The sequence below is a fragment of the Scyliorhinus canicula genome, chromosome 7 (genome assembly GCF_902713615.1).
Source record: "Scyliorhinus canicula chromosome 7, sScyCan1.1, whole genome shotgun sequence".
Classification (NCBI taxonomy): domain Eukaryota; kingdom Metazoa; phylum Chordata; class Chondrichthyes; order Carcharhiniformes; family Scyliorhinidae; genus Scyliorhinus; species Scyliorhinus canicula.
The window spans coordinates 36,255,445-36,275,113 of record NC_052152.1 but is presented as its reverse complement, the minus strand read 5'-3'; the positions used below and the strand labels follow the sequence as shown (position 1 = coordinate 36,275,113).

Here is a 19,669-nt window from a genome sequence, read left to right as displayed (position 1 = left end):
CCCCTCATTTATCATAGAACATAAGGGCAAGAGTAGGCCGTTTATTCGCTCAAGACTGTTCTGCCAATTAGACTACGGTAGATCTGTATCGCAACTTGATTCATCCACCTTTGCTCCAAATCCCTCAATACCCTTACCTAACACAAATTTAACTCACATTCTTAAGAATTATAGCATCCACAACGTATTCAGTCAGTGAGTTCCAGATTTCCATTACCTTTCATGTTTTCTTAAAATTAATTTCTAGGACGTGGGAGCCACCGGCTAGGCCAGCATTTATTGCCCGTCCCTAATTGCCCTTGAGAAGGTGGTGGTTATGAGCTGCCTTCTTGAACCGCTGTCATGTGGTGCAGGTACACCCACTGTGCTGAGAGTGATGAAGTTTCAGGATTTTGACCAAGTGACAGTGAAAGAATGGTGATATATTTCCAAGTCAGGACGGTGAGTGGCTTGGATGGTGGCCATAAAAATCATGGAGGTCTACAACACAGAGAATACCCTCCAGCCCATCGTGTCTGTGCCTGTCAAAAGCAACCACCTAACTATTTTAATCCCATTTTCCAGCATTTGGCTCATAGCCCTGTCTGCCTTGACATCGCAAGTGCTCATCTAAATATTTCTTAAATGTTATGAGGACCTCTGCCTCCAACACCCTTTCAGGCACTGAGCTTCAGACTCCCACCACCCTCTGGGTGAAAAAGCTTTCCCTCACATCCCCTCTAAACAATCTGCTGCTCTTGCCCTTCCAGATCAGAGTGGTCATGGGTTTGGAAGGTGCTTTCCAAGGAGCCTTGGCGTTTTAATATCCTCGCCCTAATTTTAAGCGCATGCTTTGCGTTTTTTCTGAACTCTCACACCAGAGGAAATATCTACATTATTACATCCCTTCGCCATTTTAAAATTCATAATGAGACCACACTTTAGTCTTCTAACGTCATGGGATATAAGGCATCTAACCAGGGATAAAATGGAACTGGAGACTGACAGGAAAAAGTATAACCAAACAATGGGTGATCTTCAGCAAGAGATGCTGCAGGTAGAGGCCAGTTACGTTCCAACAAGGGTGACAGATAAGCCAGCCAAAGACAGGGCTTCTCAGATAATGAGGGAGATGGACATTATGATGAAACAAAAAGGAAGGTCTATGATGCATGGCCGATGAATCCTTCAAGTGAGAACCAAGTCAATTAGATAGAGAGAAGGGAGGTGAAGAGGAAAGTAAGACTTGTGAAGAGAGACTATGAGAATAGAATGGCAGTTAGGGCCATAGCATCCCTACAGTGCAGAAAGCAGCCATTCGGCCCATCAAGTCTGCATTGCCCCCTGAAAGAGCATTCAGCCCAGACCCAATCTCCCACCCTATCCCCACAACTCCTTAACCAAACCTACACATCTTTGGACGCAAGGTCAATCCACCTAACCTGCACATCTTAATATCTGTATTAACATAAAAATAAATCCCAAATCCTCCAATGGCATGTAAAAAGAATGCAGGTAGTGAGAGGTGGAGTGGACCTTATTAGGGACAAAGGGGGTGATATATGCTCAGAGGTGCAGGGCAATGTTGAATATTTAATGAATTGTTTGCTTTGGTGTTTACAAAAGCAGAGGAATGTCACAAAATATTGGTAGAATCCAAAATGGTGGAGATAATTGTTAGAGTGAAAATTGAAAGTGAGGAAGCACTGAAAATGTTGGCTGCGCTTTGGGTAGATAAGTCACCAGGTCCAGGTCTTGCATACCAGGTTAGTATGGAAAGTCAGGCTGGAGATGGCGAAAGAGCTTACCTAAACATTTCTCTCGTCCCTAGATACGACAGAGGTGTCAGAGAATTGGGGAGTGGCAAATGTGACACTCATATTCAAGAAAATGTGTGAGGGCAGCACGGTAGCACAAGTAATTAGCACTGTGGTTTCACAGCGCCAGGGTCCCAGGTTCGATTCCCTGCTGGGTCACTGTCTGTGCGGAGTCTGCACGTTCTCCCCGTGTCTGCGTGGGTTTCCTCCGGATGCTCCAGTTCCCTTCCACAGTCCAAAGACGTGCAGGTTAGGTGGGTTGGCCATGATAAATTGCCCTTAGTGACCAAAAAGGTGAGGAGGGGCTATTGGGTTATGGGGATAGGGTGGAAGTGAGGGTTAACTGGGTTGGTGCAGACTCGATGGGCCGAATGGCCTCCTACTGCGTTGTATGTTCAATGTTCAGGAAAGTCTTAGAATCTACCGGCTGGTTAGTTTAACATCAATGGTGGATAAGGTTTTGGATTCCATAATCAGGTAAAGAATCACAGGCACTGGGAGAGATTTGAGTTAATGAAGGAGATTCGGAAGGTATTTGTAAAAGGCAGATTGGGTTTGAGTAATCTAATTGATTTTTTTTATGAGGCAATGATGGGAATATGGTGGACCTTGTCCAAATGGATTTTAAGAAAGTGTTTGGCAAAATACCACATAAAAAGGCTGGAAAATAAAATTGGGGCTTATGGAATAGGAGAGTCAGTACCCAATTAGATTTTTAAAATGGCTTCATGGCAGACAGCAGGGAGTGTTGGTAAATGGTTGGTTTTCAGACTATCTAGTGTTCCCTAAGGTTCAGTGCCTGGACCACTGTTCTTTTTGCAATATAAATTACTTGGATATTGGAATACAGAGTCAAATTTCAAAATTTGCAAATGAATACCAAACTTGGAGAAATGGAAAATAGTGAGGATGATATGAATTGCCCCTGCAGGAGGACACATATCAGCCAGCAGATGGAATTCAATAAAGAAAAGTGCGAAGTGATGCAATTTGGCAGAAGGGAGCGGGAAATGCAATCTAGACTTAATGCCACAATGTTGACATGTGCGCAGCAACAGAAGGCGTGCATTTGCATTAATCTTTGAAGGTGGCAGGATATATTCATAGAATCTACAATGCAGAAGGAGGCCATTCGGCCCATTGAGTTTGCACCGACCCTTGGAAAGAGCACCCCACTTAAGCCCACACCTCCACCCTATTCCCTTGACCCAGTAACCCCACCTAACCTTTTTGGACACTAAGGACAATTTATCATGGCCAATCCACCTAAATGGCACAGCCTTGTGACTGTGGGAGGAAAATGGAGCACCGGGAGGAAACCCACGCATACACAGGCAGAACGTGCAGACTCCGCACAGACAGTGACCCAAACCAGGAACCTGGGACCCTGGAGCTGCGAAGCAACAGTGCTAACCACCGTGCTACCCTGCCGCCCCGAGATGGTTAGCAAGGCAGATGGAATCCTGGGATTTATGAAGACAGACATTGAGGACAAAAGCAGAGAGGTTTTGCTGGATCTTCATAAAGCTCTTGTTAGGCCCAATTAGTGTTTTGCATTCAGTTCTTGTAGAATAAGGGTCTGGCACACAAAGGGTTACTGAGTACAGTACCGCCCACACAGTGTTGTAAGAAAGCACATGAGCCAGACCTAGAGTCAGTGTGTTGTTGGCCAGAGACATGTTAAGACCTAGAGATGGAGATAGCCCCCTGTCTGTCCCCTGAACAGAATCTTCCATGACCGACACCATTACGACATTTCCGGTCATTGCACCTAAGGAAAGATAGAACATAGAACAGTACAGCACAGAACAGGCCCTTCGGCCCTCAATGTTGTGCCGAGCCATGATCACCCTACTCAAACCCACGTATCCACCCTATACCCGTAACACAACAACCCCCCCATTAACCTTACTTTTTTTAGGACACTACGGGCAATTTAGCATGGCCAATCCACCTAACCCGCACATCTTTGGACTGTGGGAGGAAACCGGAGCACCCGGAGGAAACCCACGCACACAGGGGGAGGACGTACAGACTCCACACAGACAGTGACCCAGCCGGGAATCGAACCTGGGACCCTGGAGCTGTGAAGCATTTATGCTAACCACCATGCTACCCTGCTGCCCCTGATGTGAAGGTCCTTCACATGATGCAGAGGATATTTACCCAGATGGTTCTGGGGATGAGGGGTTTAGGTGCAGGGTCAGGTTGGAGAGCTTGGCACTGTTCCCCTTGGAGCAAAGGAGATCAAATTATAGGGAGATTTGATATCGGTGCACATGAATATGTCAGCCTTAGATAAGATAAGCGAGGAAAAACCCTTCCCATTAACTGATGTGGAAGGACTGGGAGACACTGAGTTAAGATTTTCGGCAAGAGTTGCAGAGGGAATACGGGGGAGAATTATTTTACACAGCGGCTGTACGGCATGATTAGCAGCGTGTTTCTTGGTGGCTGCACGGCCAAGGAATATCCCACTATTCCACGGTACTTTGCTGTTTTGTCGACCTCGGGGAGATTCTCTCCACTGTGGCCACACTTACAGGGATTTCCTGGCTCTTAACCCAGTGTCTCCTCATCAGCTAATGGGAACCTGACCTTGCAGCTAAAACCCCTCATCCCCGGAATCATTTGGGGAAATATTTTTTGCATCATCTCAAGGAACTTCACATATTTCCCAGGTTGTTGATGTCGAGCTCGCAGATTGCGGCGCAATTCTGGCCGGCTGCCCCCATCTTCCCCTGCCTTTCAAGCCCCCCCCCCCTCTATTTTTGACCCTCATCCCTCCCCCCAACCTTGAGGAGGGCCCCAGGGTCCTCCATTCATCCCACTCCAACTGGTAATGCCAGGCCACCCTGGCAGCGTCCCTGGCACTCTGGCAGTGCCAAGGTGCCCAGGGGAATTCCAGGGTTGCACACTGCCCTGTCGCCAACAACCTGGGGTCTGCAACAATCTGGGAAACTGCCCCCCTCCCCCACCACCCCTCAGGTGCCATTATGCCTGGTTTGTGAACCAATACTACACGGGTACACTGGCGAGGTTTCCCTGCCCTGGCTGGTGAATCACGGGCATGGGTGGATCCAGCCAACATATATTTAAATGCTGACCTGGATATGTCCAGTGGTGCCATTGAGTCTGGCGAGATAATGGAACATCACGAATCATGCAAGAGGCATCTCGCAAGATTCAATGGCCTCGCTCTGACACTGAGTCAGCTGCGACGAGGCCGCTGAATCACGTCCTAAGTGTCACTTTGGGTGGGAATCGTAGGGTGATACCCGCCGGGTGGATGGGGGATCCAGAGCACAATTCACCCACACATAGTGCACAACATAATACCCTACTTGAATCACGCTGAGCCAGACTCCCAGGTGTCTGATTCGCCCGACTCGGTGCTCAGCTGTTCACTCCGAACAAGGGGCAGCAGCATTTAAACGGTCGCTCACCGCTCAGTCCCAGTCAAGCCAGAAGGCCTGCTCCTCGCTTTCTGGACTCAGACCTAGCCAGGCTTCTGGATTTTACCAGGCTGTTGAGTGGGGAGGCCAGCAGCAGAATGGAGGCAGCCTCCAAGCGCCAGCGTGGAAGGGTAGGGGATTGTTTTCGAAAGCATCAAGGAAGGGAGAGTGCCAAGGGCCAGGATAGCGTCCATTTACCTGGAGAAGTTTCCCCTCCACCAGTGGGATATAAATTGATTCGCAATCATTTCCAGCCTCCCAGCGGAATGCAGCAGGTCTCCGCTGTTTCTGGTGGAGTTATTGAGGCTCGGGGGCTGCGGACCTGTGAATGGACAGGCAGCTCTTTGGGGACCAGGGTGGCATCCTGACCAAGGGCAGCAACACTGGCAGCAGCCACTTAACTGGTTGGGACTGCCCGTGGAATTGAGGGACAAGTCCCACCAGCTGCCCGTGCATGCGTGTCGGCAAGCCACTTTCCCCACCAGCCGGCCACATTCTGTCCGTTAACTGTACCTCTCTCAACAGATGTTGCCCAACCTGCTGATCGTTTCCAGAATTTGCTGTTTTTATTTTTGTTTTCCATTTGTTGTCCTGCTTTTTCAATATTGGCAAAAAAATATTTTTATTATTGCACCCATGGCTGTTGTCAGCAGAACAATAGAATATTTCACTTGATTCTTTACTCGAGGAATAAGTGAAATTTATACAACTTCAGAGCCCTGAAGGGTGAAATTCTCTTCATGAAAAATGGGTCTTTTTCCTTTTTCCATGACAAATTGCAGGAATGCATGACTTTTAAATGTACAGTTTCTAAGACGGGTTATTTTGCTACTGGGCCATTAATTAGAGAACAAAACAGACCCTCTCCTGTTTCTCATTAAAAGAGGAATTTTATCTTGCCGGTGTAATCATGCCATGGATGACCCATACTCTGTTTAAAACTTGGCGTTCCTCTGTTGCTTATTTGCTGCTGCACTGAGGAGGTAAAGTATTTATAAATTTATATTTTAATTTCAAATTAAATCCTCACATTTAAACCACGGGACAAATCCTGGGTGTGGGGACCATTTTGGACATGAGGCCCACATCTTCAAGAGGTCCGGCGTAATGCAGCTTTTCTGGTGGGGTCTGGACACTGGGCTGGATTTGATCAATTTTAGGTTAAAATAGTGTGTTGATGCAGATGACCTCATCCAGGTTTTTCATTTTAATTAGGTCCCTTCCTTCTTGTCTGAGTACTTGCCCCAAACAGGAAAAAAAGTAACAAATAAAATGGCATCGCGCATGAAGGTTGAGGTAAGAACCAACCTAAATTTAAAAGTCCTGAATGCAGCATCCTATTGGGGGCGGACAGAGAAAAAACCAGGCCACGATTCCCTTCATTCATCGATCACAAATTCTGATGCAGATGTAAGGAATTTAAACTATTTCCAGAATACAACAAATGGAGTTCGATATTCACACATGGGCTGAAACGCAGCCCAGTAAGTGATCAGGCCGGGGACACAGTCAATTTTATTAGCTAGGCCTTGTTTATATACTGTTTGTCAACTCTGACTGAAACGGCCAGGAATTAACTGCCTGACTGTCAATTGACTGCCTGACTGCTTGATGGTCACTGCTGGAATCCCAGGGAATGGGCCCCAGCCCAAGGATAGTAGATTGGAGGGCATCATTGAAGAAAGGGAAGGACAAGAGAAACCCAAGGCTTCCTTGTGAAGATGAGAGGAACACACCTGTGTTCCCTGGCGCAAGGGAAAACCAGCTTTTGTTTTGCTTAAACTCTGGCTCTGACTTGCATCGAGTCTCTCTCATCCATCTATCCCGTCCTCACTGGCCAACATTGGTACCTGGTCCAGGAACACCTCAGATTTAATATTCTCATCCTTGTTTACAAATCCCTCCATGCAACCCCCCCCCCCCCCCCCCCCCCCCACCCCCACCCCATTGCTGTAATCTGCCCCAGTCCCACAAACCTTTGAGATATCTGCGCTCATCAGTTTCTTGTCTCTTAAACATCTCTGATTTCACTCCCTCCATTGGCGGCTGTGCCTTCAGCTGCCAAGAGCTCTGAAATACCCTCCCGAAATCTACTTCTCTCTCTCCCTTAGAGTTTCATTAAAACCTACCTCTTCAACCTGTCCTATTATCTCCTTATGTGGGCCTGGTGTCAAATTTTGTTTGATGATGAACAGTAGATGCTTTACTACATATAAAAATGCAAGATGTCATTGTTGGATCTGGGGTTCAGCAGGTTTGATCTGGCAGGGTAGCTACCCTGTTAGCCCGCTCAGGTAACAATAACATTGGATGTCAATAATGTCATCAAAACCCAAGCTGCATTCTTAACAAAGCATCTCACCTGTTTCGAGTGGCTATCCTTGCTGTTTGCAATTGAAAATAAGAGGCTGAGGGCAAGTCTGATTATAATTAAAGAAATCAAACAATTCAATAGTTTCTCTCTATCTACCTATTTCCTTTTGATTGTGGATGCTGGGCCAACTGGAGCTTTCAAGGCTGCGCATGTGATAAGGAACTCGGAAGTTAATTGCAGTTGTACTAGGATGAACCGTGACTTAATTGAATGACAAAGCAGGATTGAGGTGCTGAAATAAAGAATTGCATTACTGTAGCGCTTCTCATGATCACTGGATGGCCAAAGAACTTGACCGCCAAGTAAGTTTTATTTTGAAGCGTAGTCGTTGTTTTAAACACCCCAGCAAAAGTGTACATAACAAACTCTCACAAACAGCAGTGTGACAGTGTATTTGTGACATTGACTGAAGATTAAATATTGACCCGGTCACTGGGGATCAGTTTCCCTCCCCCCCCCACTTCCCCTTGAAATATTGCCATGGGAAGTTTTACCACCACCTGAAGCAGATGGTGTGTTGGTGGTTCAATCCGATCTGAAAGACAGTGACAGTGCAATACTCCCTCCGTTTGTGCTGGAGTATCAGCATTGATTTTGGTTGGACCCAAACTCTTGAGAGGCTTGAACCAGGATCTTGTGACTCAGAGGTGAGAGTGCAATGGCTAAAAGTCCTACTCCTGCTGCTATGTTTGCACTGACTCGCTTTTCATTGAGTCTTCCAGCTTTATCAACTTGATGGAAAGGAAACCTGAGGGCCATCAGTTGGGGGCCTCACCCTTGATGTTGTTATGAAGTGAGAACCAAAAAGCGACTGCGTAAGATACATGGGGCATGATTCCCCTGATCAGCGAGTAAGTGCTCCATCTGTGGGAAACCCAGAGTGATTCCTGCTAGGAATCCCAGAGTGCTAGGAGCAATCCCGACATGCCATGCAATGGTACTTGGAAAATATGTTACTTTCAATGGGGTTTTCAGTGCCATTCCATGGCACACTGGGGTTCTCCCTTTAAATGAGAAGGCAGGACCTAATCTCGCTGACCGGTCCCGCTCTCCTGACGTTGGAGTGCCTTTTTAAAGGGTGCCTCGATCGCAGAATACTGTTGCAGCCCCCTGCGGATCACTGGCAAGGCCCCCACCCTAATTGCTGACAAGGTCCGCCCCCCTCAGTACTGCCCTTCATTCCTTCCCAGGTCCCCCTTCAGCTCCCCCCTCATTCCCCACCTCACCCTCACCCTCACCCCCACTCCCCCACTTCAGCCTCCCATCAGCGGCTTGCAGTTCAAGGGGTGGAAAGGGGGTGAATACCCTCCCTACATGAGCGAACCTTATTCTATAGATACTAATTGACTATTTAATGGGTTTGTTTAAGGCTGTAGATGGGGAGAATTTCATTTTATTATGAGAGAACTTTAATTTCCAACAGTACAATCCCAGACCAGGCCCCAACAGTGGCTAGGATACTGGGCAGAAACCCCAATATTTTATTTTAATTTTGTAAGACTGTGAGGAAAGGATGTGCGTGAAATCCATGTGTGATTCCCGCACAATAGGGATACGGTATATTAAAACAAACTTTACGGTATATTAAAACAAACTTTATTACTAACACGGTATAAAAATCTTGAACATCACACCAGAAAATAGTTTATAATTATCTCTTAAACAATGCTACTGCTCAATACTGTGAATACCCTGACACTAACCCTTAACTGCTCCCTTCATTCCCACTGAAACAACAAGAAAAAATCATCTCAGCTCTCAAACCAGTTTAACAACCAACTGCACACAGGAATACTTACCTAACAGAGATGTTCTTTGATAAAGAGAGGTCTCTTGACACTGCTTTAAAGAAACGATCTAACTCCTGTCAGACCCATGCAGAAACACTGGCCGTGATGAGCGCGTTTAGCCAGGTTTTTCCTGGTGCTCACAGCACCGTGAAAAAACATGTTAATATCAGGACTCTGTTTCAATTTGGGACCTCAGCAGGGAACGCCCCACTGAGGCCGCACTTAGACCCATTTTATGCACTGCGGAGCTCCATTAATCTGATCTCTCAACCCCTCAACACGACTGCCAACTTCTGCCTAAGTCCCAACTCACCTAAAAGGGGGAACTTGCCCCCCCCCCCCCACCTCATGTGTGCAGGGCACCTCCATACCCAATCTCTGCTGTGGGAAAAATGCCAGCCTGGCACCTTGGCAGTATCCCAGCCAGCTGGCAATGTCACCTGGGAACCTTGGCAGTGCCAAGCTGGAATCCAGGTTGCTCTGCCAGCCTGGCGCTCTGGTTAACGCGTTAGATTCCACGAGGTGTGGCAAGCCGGGTAGATCCCGGAAGAGGGATCTTCTGGCATCTACCGGCCGCACCCACCTTTTGGGCTCAACGCTAGATCGAGCCCCTTGGCTGTATTTCTTTAGAATATGCTCCACAGTTTATTTCAGCTACCCTTGTTCTCAGAGAAGTCTGCATTGCTATAAAGACGAACCTATTTTAACTGCACTGCAGTAACAGCAAAACTGCTTCACTTCTGGTCACTGCTTCATTCTGCTCAGAACTGAAACTGCTTTCTCAAGATGCCTGATGCCTGAGCTCCACCTAATAACAAGATCATCTTACAAAGCTGTAAACAAATTAACTTCATGGGGATTCCATTAGCCCAAAATCTTTACAATGGTTTAATTGCACCTCTAACTCCTAACCTTTCAAACTAGGATTTATTTTAAAACATGACTGCAGCAGTCACACACACACCAACCCAGACTTTTAACCCTTACTGCACCAAATACCTATCATACAGTAGACCAGAAATTCCTACATTCAACGTACTAGATACTGACCGACTGTTCAAAGGGATTGAAGGCTGCAGATGGGAAGAGTAGCCAAACGACACACATCCCAGGAAAGACCCCTGACCTGAGCCCCTCCAGCCCAGCACAAGCCCCCCTGACCACCATCTCCCCCCATCTCATGAAGGACCCCCTCGGCACCCTGGATGCAATTGTGGGGAGTGCACTCAGCCCCTTGCCACCCCTTGAACTGTAAGCCACCAGAAACCCGTTTTTAAATACTTGCACCAAATTATACCCGTGTGACTCCAGTCTAGGAGCAACACCGGCACCACTTAAATCAGGCTTCCACCCCGATACTAGCATTCAAATTGATGCTAATGAGCACTTTGTATGTTCCCGCTGGCGTGGGGCGGGAAATTCGTTATTGCCAGCGGGACGGTAGACTTGCAACAGGTCTGACACCTGGCGTGAGCCCTGATTTTGGCCCAGTGCAGGATTCAACAGGGTATCGCCAGAGAATCCTGGCCATGGTTACAACTGACTTAGAAATGAAAGTGCATCAGGATTTCTCACATTTCGATAAAGTTTAATAAGTTGGCCAGTGGAATTAAATTCTCCTTACCCTAACACTGCAAACTGTTTTTGCTGACTAACTTCAAGCTATGAATGGCACATTCTTTCCTTTGGTTCACTACTCAAATCTGTGATAGCTTTGCGAACACAAAGGCATCTCCCAGCTATCTGATCAAATATATAGGGAGGCACTCAAACAGTCCCAGCTAAAATGGACCATCCGAGACTGAAATGCATCTTGGAACATTGACAGATTTTTATCAGGTAACTCCCATCACTTTCTTAAAGGAATGAAACCAACGTTCCGGAAAGGAACAGGCACTATTTTTCAACAAATTACTGTCTAGTTTCCTTGATTTAAAAAAGAAAGAAAGTTGTATCATGTGAATGTGACAAGTAAACTATGGGCAAATAGGCTGCGATTTCCCCAGATACTTTAAATATGAATAAATCCCCAAAGTGGTCTGGAGGTGTCTTAAGTTTAGACGGTATTTAGCACAAATCATCTTGGTAAGGGAGTTGAAGCTCATGCCAGGGATGGCTGCAGAGAATCATTATATTGCCACTTAAGTTGCCTGTGAATACTTTTTGGTAACTAACACTTAGTTGACCGAATGCCATCTCCCATTGCAGTAACCTTTGAGTGTGACTTAAAGATCTGTCACATTTTACTGATCATTTGTTGCTGGAGGTTTGAAAAGGACTTTTGACACACATCAGAAGATGTGTCAAGACTTCACCAAAACTTCATCAATATTTATTCCAGAAATTCCCTGATGACATCAGCTAGAAAAGGTAACTGGTGCTTCCCTACCTTAACAAGAATGTAAGAAATAGGAGCAGGGATAGGCCATTTAGCCCTTCGAGTCAGCTCTGCCACTCAATAGGATCATGGCTTAACTTCTGCCTCAACCCCTACTCCCCACACTATCCCACAGGATTCCCTTATGACTTAAAAATCGATTGAGCATCCACAGACATCGAGGTGGTGAATTTCAAAGTCACAACCCTTTAAGTGAAGAAAATTCTCATCTCAGTCCTAACTGGAGAATTTATTGGAGTCACCATAATAAAGGGAGTGCATTGGTTTAATTAGTTAAGTTTCCTTTTGATGTATTTTTTTTGCTGCAGTGCCCTACCAGGGGCTGTCACAGCCTTTCCTTTTTTTTCATTTATCTATGGTTTATTAATAAAAAGAGTATAACGTGAGTGCATGGTCTTTGGTACCTTGCTTCCACCTTACTTCCCCCCAATCCCTTTGTCTACAGGAATAAAGGGGAGATAAGATCAGGCAGAGGACAGCCATCTACTGCTACAAGGGCGAGGGACAGAGACGAGAGGTGGACTCTTTTCCTGCGTGTGGTACAGGACATCCCTACCTCGCCGCACCTTTTCCACCTCCAATGGCAAGTCCTAGAACCCGTGCACCCTATCACTCGGGCCCTGAGCCACTCTGAAACAGGCACTGTGTGCCAGCCAGCACACTCCAGATCTTCAGTAGAAGTGGGTCAGTGAAGCCCACACATACAACTGAAAATTGTGTCTCATTAGCGCTTGATTGCGAAACCTGCAGATGTTGGTTTCTTGCTTCCAAGCAAGTTTGAATTATGGTAATCAGCAATTAGGACCAAAATAGCGTGCTAAAACCAGACTTTCAAATATAGTTTTATTGACATAGTCCCTACTTAGTATTCACCTTTTCCCCAAATAAGCCCATTTTATTTCTTCCCTCAGGTATCATGCCCTAAGAGGGATGGCAAGGCTGACATATGAAGAGAGACTGAGTGGGTTAGGATTATATTCGCTGGAGTTCAGAAGAATGAGGGGAAGATCTCATACAAACCTCTAAAATTCTAACAGGACAATACAGGGTAGATGCAGAGAAGATCTTTCCGATGGTGGGAAGTCTAGAACCAGGGGTCATAGTCTGAAACAGGGCAGACTATTTAAGATTGAGATGAAGGACACAATTTAACAGATTTGTTACGCCCGACTTGGTGTTGCAAGGAGGCCATTGAATCTCGTGGGATTTGCTATGCTTGAAACACCCCGCGAGTTTAACGAAACCTTGCAAGATGTCATGATCTGGATATCGCTCTCACTGGACGTGATCCAGATCTGCATTCACGGGATTGTCCCAGCACCTGGGACCTAACGGCTGTGCCTGGGGAACATTGCCAGGGCGCCATTTTGAACTGGTTTCCACAAAGGCCGTAATGGCACCTTGGGGGGTCTCCTAAGTCATTAGGGACCACGAGGTGGTCAGGGAGAGGGTACCTGGGCATCTTGACATTGCCAGTCTGGCACCCTGGCAGTGCCCTCATGGCGGGGACACTGCCAGGGTTCCAGGGTGGCAGTGCCAGAGTGCCAGGTTGGCACTACCAGGGTTTGGGCCCGGGGGAGGGGATCCAGGTGGAGGAGGGGCGATGTTCCCAGGGGCCACCCCAAGGTTTGGGGGCAGAGGGGCATGGGGGGGGGGTCAGAAACAGGGGTGGGGGGCGAAAATCGGGCAGGCTTCCAAAATGGCATCCTGACCTTGCGAGATGTGCCACAATCGAAACATCTTGTGGGATTTAACGAAACCTTGCGAGATGTCGCAATATTCATCACACTCAGTGAGATCTGCATTCACGGGATAGTCCTAGTACCTGGGACCTTTCCTGCTGGCGAGTTTCAGCTCTAAAGTTGAGATTTACCGGCTGTTCACACCGGCTGGAAATTTCAGCCCCACGCCAGCGAATGGGTTTCCCGGTGACAAGGGGTGCTCCCATTGACAACGATGGGACTGTTAGATCCCTTGGCGGGTCTCCTCCCCCGCCAAGAAACATGCGGAGGGGTGGTCGGTAAATCCCACCGTAAGTGCAGCCTTGGTGGAGAGAAACTCCCCGAGGCCAAAAAAACGGGCAAAGTGCCATTGAAAATCGCGGTGTTTCTCCACACTGCGGATGTCAAGAAATGCCCCGCTAAATGCGCCCAAAACCGAGTATATCTTTTTTCTGGTTCAATCGCGCAGGCAAAGAAAATTTTGTCATCCAGAGAATGGTGAGCCTGTGGAATTTGATACCACAGAGAGCAGTTGAGGCCAAAACATATTAAAGAAAGAGTTAGATATAGCTCTTAGGACAAAAGGGGTCAAAGTGTATGGGGGGAATGACAGAGCAGGCTCGAAGGGCTGAGTGGCTTTCTCCTGCTCCTATTTTCTCTGTGTCTAGTGGCGATTCTGAACTTCCTTTGGATTGGTCCACGATTATTCTTGGCAAGTACTGCAGTGGTTTGACATTGCCTTCTGCAGTATGGCTGACCAGGAAACTCTCCCACAATTACCACCAACCATCCGGCATATTGGAAGGATTTGCAGGCTGATAATCAACCTGTTTGGCCAAATTATTAACACATCTTCCCTGTCCCTCAAGTCATGAAGTGGGACTTGAACCCGAGATAGGGGTTCTACCATTGCTCCGCAAGATTTTTTTTTACAAAGACCAAATAACGTGGAAACATGAAAAGAAGAATAATAATAGATCATTCTGTCCATTATTGTTAAACAATGTGGCCTCAGCCTCAACATTGCTAGTAGTGTTAATTCTTAATGGAGATGAAAATAGATTTAAAAACATATTGCCACTTTCAGGGGATAGAAAGTATTGGGTTTCCCTTTCCTGCTTCGTAAGGGAAGCAGCAGCTTCAGGAGGTGATAGTCTTCATGAAACATTGGATGTAACAAACTAACATCTCAAAGGGGTGCATTTTCCAGGAGTTCTCACCAGCAGGAACCTCCGATCCCACCGATGATGAACCTCTGTCACGGTTTCCTAGCGGAGTGGGGTGGATTCAATAGGAAATCCCATTGACAGCGATGAGACCAGAAGATCCATCCACCACCCTATGGTGGACCATCTCCTGCCGCCGAGAACACGCCAGGGGGTGCACGGAAAATCTCCTCCAAAGTAACTTCCTCCCCTTGCTTCCCCTATTGAATCCCACTTTCCTTAGAAACACTGGGTTGTACATGACTGGGAAACACCATCAGTGACTTCAAAGGTAGCACATTTTCTGCCCACCTCATCTCTTATACTCTGATAGAACTCAGCCAAAAATGTGGTCATCAGCTTCCTGAAATGCTTTATTTTTAAAATAATTTTTATTGAAATTTTTACGAAATAAAATACAAAATATAAACATCTTAGCTCTATTAACATACATCCGCGGTAACACCCCATGAACAATACCCCCCCCCCCAGCTTCAATAGCAACGTCAAACAAAAAGAAAAAACAGCAACAAAGAAAAAAAAAGAAGAAAAACAAAAACAAACAAGAGGGAGATAGCACCCTCCACAAACCCATGTGCACTGTTAGCTTCCTGAAATTCTTAATATGTTCTGCAATGCTCACTTTGTTTTTCCCAAACATATCCCCTTGTCCCGAAGCTTGGTAATATTGAACATTTAACCAGGGCTTGATCTACTGGCTGCATCCCACTGAAATCGGAGGAGGACACGGCTGGTAAATGCTGAGAGAGGCCTCCCTCAGGCTTCTTGACAGCTGCTGCACCTCTTGAGATCTAACCAGATCTCGCAAGGCATTGTGATCTGTCCACTGTGGGCGGGACCCAGTCTCGCACTGATGCTGGATCTAACCAATTCCCGGCATCTATCGGCATCCCCAGGGAGACCCCAGCCAGGTGCCGTTTAGTACCGGTCCACACAAACGTGGACCTGGTCGAATGGCACCTAGGGGCCTCCAAGGCCAATGGAGGCCCCCGGGTGGTCAGGGACAGGGCAGGGTGCTAGATGGCACTGCCAGGCTGCCAGGAGCACTGCCAGGAAGCCTGGATAGCAGAGCGGGTTCAATTCCTGTACCAGCCTCCCCGAACAAGCGCCGGATATGTGGCGACTAGGGGCTTTTCACAGTAACTTCATTTGAAGCCTGCTTGTGACAATAAGCGCTTTTCATTTCATTTCATTTTCAAATGCCTCAATAAAATTATCTAATTTTTACCATGTTTTCCAATGTAAACATTATTACTGTTTATACACAATTCAGATTTCAGAATTGACCAATCCCATTTATCAGTTTAGATGCCTTAATTGGATTCCTTCTGTCTCCCTATATATAGGTGCCCAAAAGGCCACACAGTGCACAAAGGTGGTCAGATCGATGCATTGTACAAACTAATTATCTCCTCCAAGGACTTTTACTTTATCTCTTCAACGATACATTCAGTATCTTGTTCATCATTTTCACCCAATAAACATTCCACTGTTGGTTTAAGATGCAGACCAACCAGGACCTAACTGAATACAGGACGATGCTGAAGGGGCTGAATGGTCTACATCTGGACAGAGAGTCCTAGGTAGAGGGTGGCACGGTAGTACAGTGATTAGCACAAAGTAAGCGAGCACTTTTCCAGGAGACTCATCCGGAGTGAGACTCATACAGAGTGGGAGATTGAAACTTGGTAATTTGGTGCAGTGAGGTAAATCAGCAAAGGTAAGTGGAAAATCTAATTCTGCTGTTTTTCAGTTAAAAGTGCAGTGTGGAGCTTAGTGTCTGATTGGTTGAAGCTGCCCCCACCCTAATTGCTGAGAGGCAGTTATCTGTCAGTCACCTGAAACCAGTTTAGGGGCACAAAGGGCACATTGTATTCTTCTCTTTGAAGTTTAGGTATTTTTTGAGTCATCGGTTAGCTGAGGTCTGAGACAGCGCACAAAGTAAGCAAGCACTTTTCCAGGAGACTCATCCGGAGTGAGACTCATACAGAGTGGGAGATTGAAACTTGGTAATTTGGTGCAGTGAGGTAATTCGGTGCAGAGTGTGAGGAGGTGCTTTTTAACCCTGGTAAGTGACTGGTAAGTAGTCTCTCTTTTTCTTTTTTCTTTTTTTTCTCTCTTTTTCTTTTCATTGTCTAATTTATTTATTTTTATTTTGAAATTCTAGTTGTTTAAGTTTACCAAGGGTTTAAGACATGGCAGGAGATCCCAGACCCGTGTCATGCTCCTCGTGTGCGATGTGGGAGCTCAGGGACACGTCCACTGTCCCTGGCTCCTTCACGTGCAAGAAGTGTGTTCAGTTGCAGCTCTTGTTAGACCGCTTGACGGCTCTGGAGCTGCGGATGGACTCACTTTGGAGCATCCGCGATGCTGAGGAGGTCGTGGATAGCACGTTTAGCGAGTTGGTCACACCGCAGGTGAAGGTTACTGAGGGAGATAGAAAATGGGTGACCAAAAGAAAGAGCAAGAGTAGGAAGGCAGTGCAGGTGTCCCCTGCGGTCATCTCCCTGCAAAACAGATATACCGCTTTGGATACTGTTGAGGGAGATGGCTCACCAGGGGAAGGCAGCAGCAGCCAGGTTCATGGCACCGTGGCTGGCTCTGCTGCACAGCAGGGCAGGAAGAAAAATGGCAGGGCTATAGTGATAGGGGACTCGATCGTAAGGGGAATAGACAGGCGGTTCTGTGGACGCAATCGAGACTCCAGGATGGTATGTTGCCTCCCTGGTGCAAGGGTCAAGGATGTCTCGGAGCGGCTGCAGGACATTCTGGGGGGGAGGGTGAACAGCCAGCTGTTGTGGTGCACATAGGTACCAACGATATAGGTAAAAAAACGGGATGAGGTCCTACAAGCGGAATTCAGGGAGTTAGGAGTTAAACTAAAAAGTAGGACCTCAAAGGTAGTAATCTCAGGATTGCTACCAGTGCCACGAGCTAGTCAGAGTAGGAATGTCAGGATAGATAGGATGAATGCGTGGCTCGAGAGATTGTGCAAGAGGGAGGGATTCAAATTCCTGGGGCATTGGGACCGGTTCTGGGGGAGGTGGGACCAGTACAAACCGGACGGTCTGCACTTGGGCAGGACTGGAACCGATGTCCTAGGGGGGGTGTTTTCCAGAGCTGTTGGGGAGGGTTTAAACTAATGTGGCAGGGGGATGGGAACCGATGCAGGAAGTTGGAAGGTAGAAAAACAGGGACAGAAACAAAAGGAATTAAGGGGAAAAGTGCAAGGCAGAGAAGACATAGTCAGAAATCCATAAGGGCGACAGTACAAGGTACAGTGACTGAGGGGAGCACAGTGAATAGGCCCAGTAATAACAAAAGGAATAAAACTGGAGATGTTAAGATTCAAAACAGAGGTAAAAAAACCAACATAAGTGTACTTTACCTGAATGCTCGTAGTATTCGGAATAAAGTAAATGAGTTGGTGGCACAAATCATCGTAAATGACTATGATTTAGTGGCCATTACTGAAACATGGTTAAAGGATGGTCACGACTGGGAGTTAAATATCCGAGGGTATCAAACTATTCGGAAGGACAGAGTGGATGGTAAGGGAGGTGGTGTTGCTCTGTTATTTAAGGATGACATCCGGGCAATAGTAAGGGATGACATCGGTGCTATGGAGGATAAGGTTGAATCCATTTGGGTAGAAATCAGGAATAGTAAGGCGAAAAAGTCACTGATAGGAGTAGTCTATCGGCCACCAAATAGTAACGAGATGGTGGGGCAGGCAATAAACAAAGAAATAACTGATGCATGCAGAAATGGTACAGCAGTTATCATGGGGGATTTTAATCTACATGTCGATTGGTTTAACCAGGTCGGTCAAGGCAACCGTGAGGAGGAGTTTATAGAATGTATCTGCGATAGTTTCCTAGAACAGTATGTAATGGAACCTACGAGGGAACAAGCGGCCCTAGATCTTGTCCTGTGTAATGAGACAGGATTGATTCATGATCTCATAGTTAGGGATCCTCTCGGAAGGAGCGATCACAATATGGTGGAATTTAAAATACAGATGGAGGGTGAGAAAGTAAAATCAAATACTAGTGTTTTGTGTTTAAACAAAGGAGATTACAAGGGGATGAGAGAAGAACTAGCTAAGGTAGACTGGGAGCTAAGACTTTATGGTGGAACAGTTGAGGAACAGTGGAGAACCTTCCAAGCGATTTTTCACAGTGCTCAGCAAAGGTTTATACCAACAAAAAGGAAGGACGGAAGAAAGAGGGAAAATCGACCGTGGATATCTAAGGAAATAAGGGAGAGTATCAAATTGAAGGAAAAAGCATATAAAGCGGCAAAGATTGCTGGGAGATTAGAGGACTGGGAAATCTTTAGGGGGCAACAGAAAGCTACTAAAAAAGCTATAAAGAAGAGTAAGATAGAGTATGAGAGTAAACTTGCTCAGAATATAAAAACAGACAGTAAAAGTTTTTACAAATATATAAGACAAAAAAGAGTGGCTAAGGTAAATATTGGTCCTTTAGAGGATGAGAAGGGAGTTTTAATAATGGGAAATGAGGAAATGGCTGAGGAACTGAACAGGTTTTTTGGGTCGGTCTTCACAGTGGAAGACACAAATAACATGCCAGCGACTGATAGAAATGAGGCTATGACAGGTGAGGACCTTGAGAGGATTGTTATCACTAAGGAGGGAGTGATGGGCAAGCTAATGGGGCTAAAGGTAGACAAGTCTCCTGGCCCTGATGGAATGCATCCCAGAGTGCTAAAAGAGATGGCTAGGGAAATTGCAGATGCACTAGTGATAATTTACCGAAATTCACTAGACTCTGGGGTGGTCCCAGTGGATTGGAAATTAGCAAACGTGACGCCACTGTTTAAAAAAGGAGGTAGGCAAAAAGCAGGAAATTATAGGCCAGTGAGCTTAACTTCGGTAATAGGGAAG

General features: G+C 46.5%; 1 protein-coding gene across 8 annotated transcripts in view; it reads right to left on the bottom strand.

Annotated features, from left to right (window-relative positions):
* Positions 1-19,669, bottom strand: part of LOC119968865 (collagen alpha-1(VIII) chain-like) — a 177,668-nt gene that overhangs the window by 88,397 nt on the left and 69,602 nt on the right. The window lies entirely within an intron of this gene.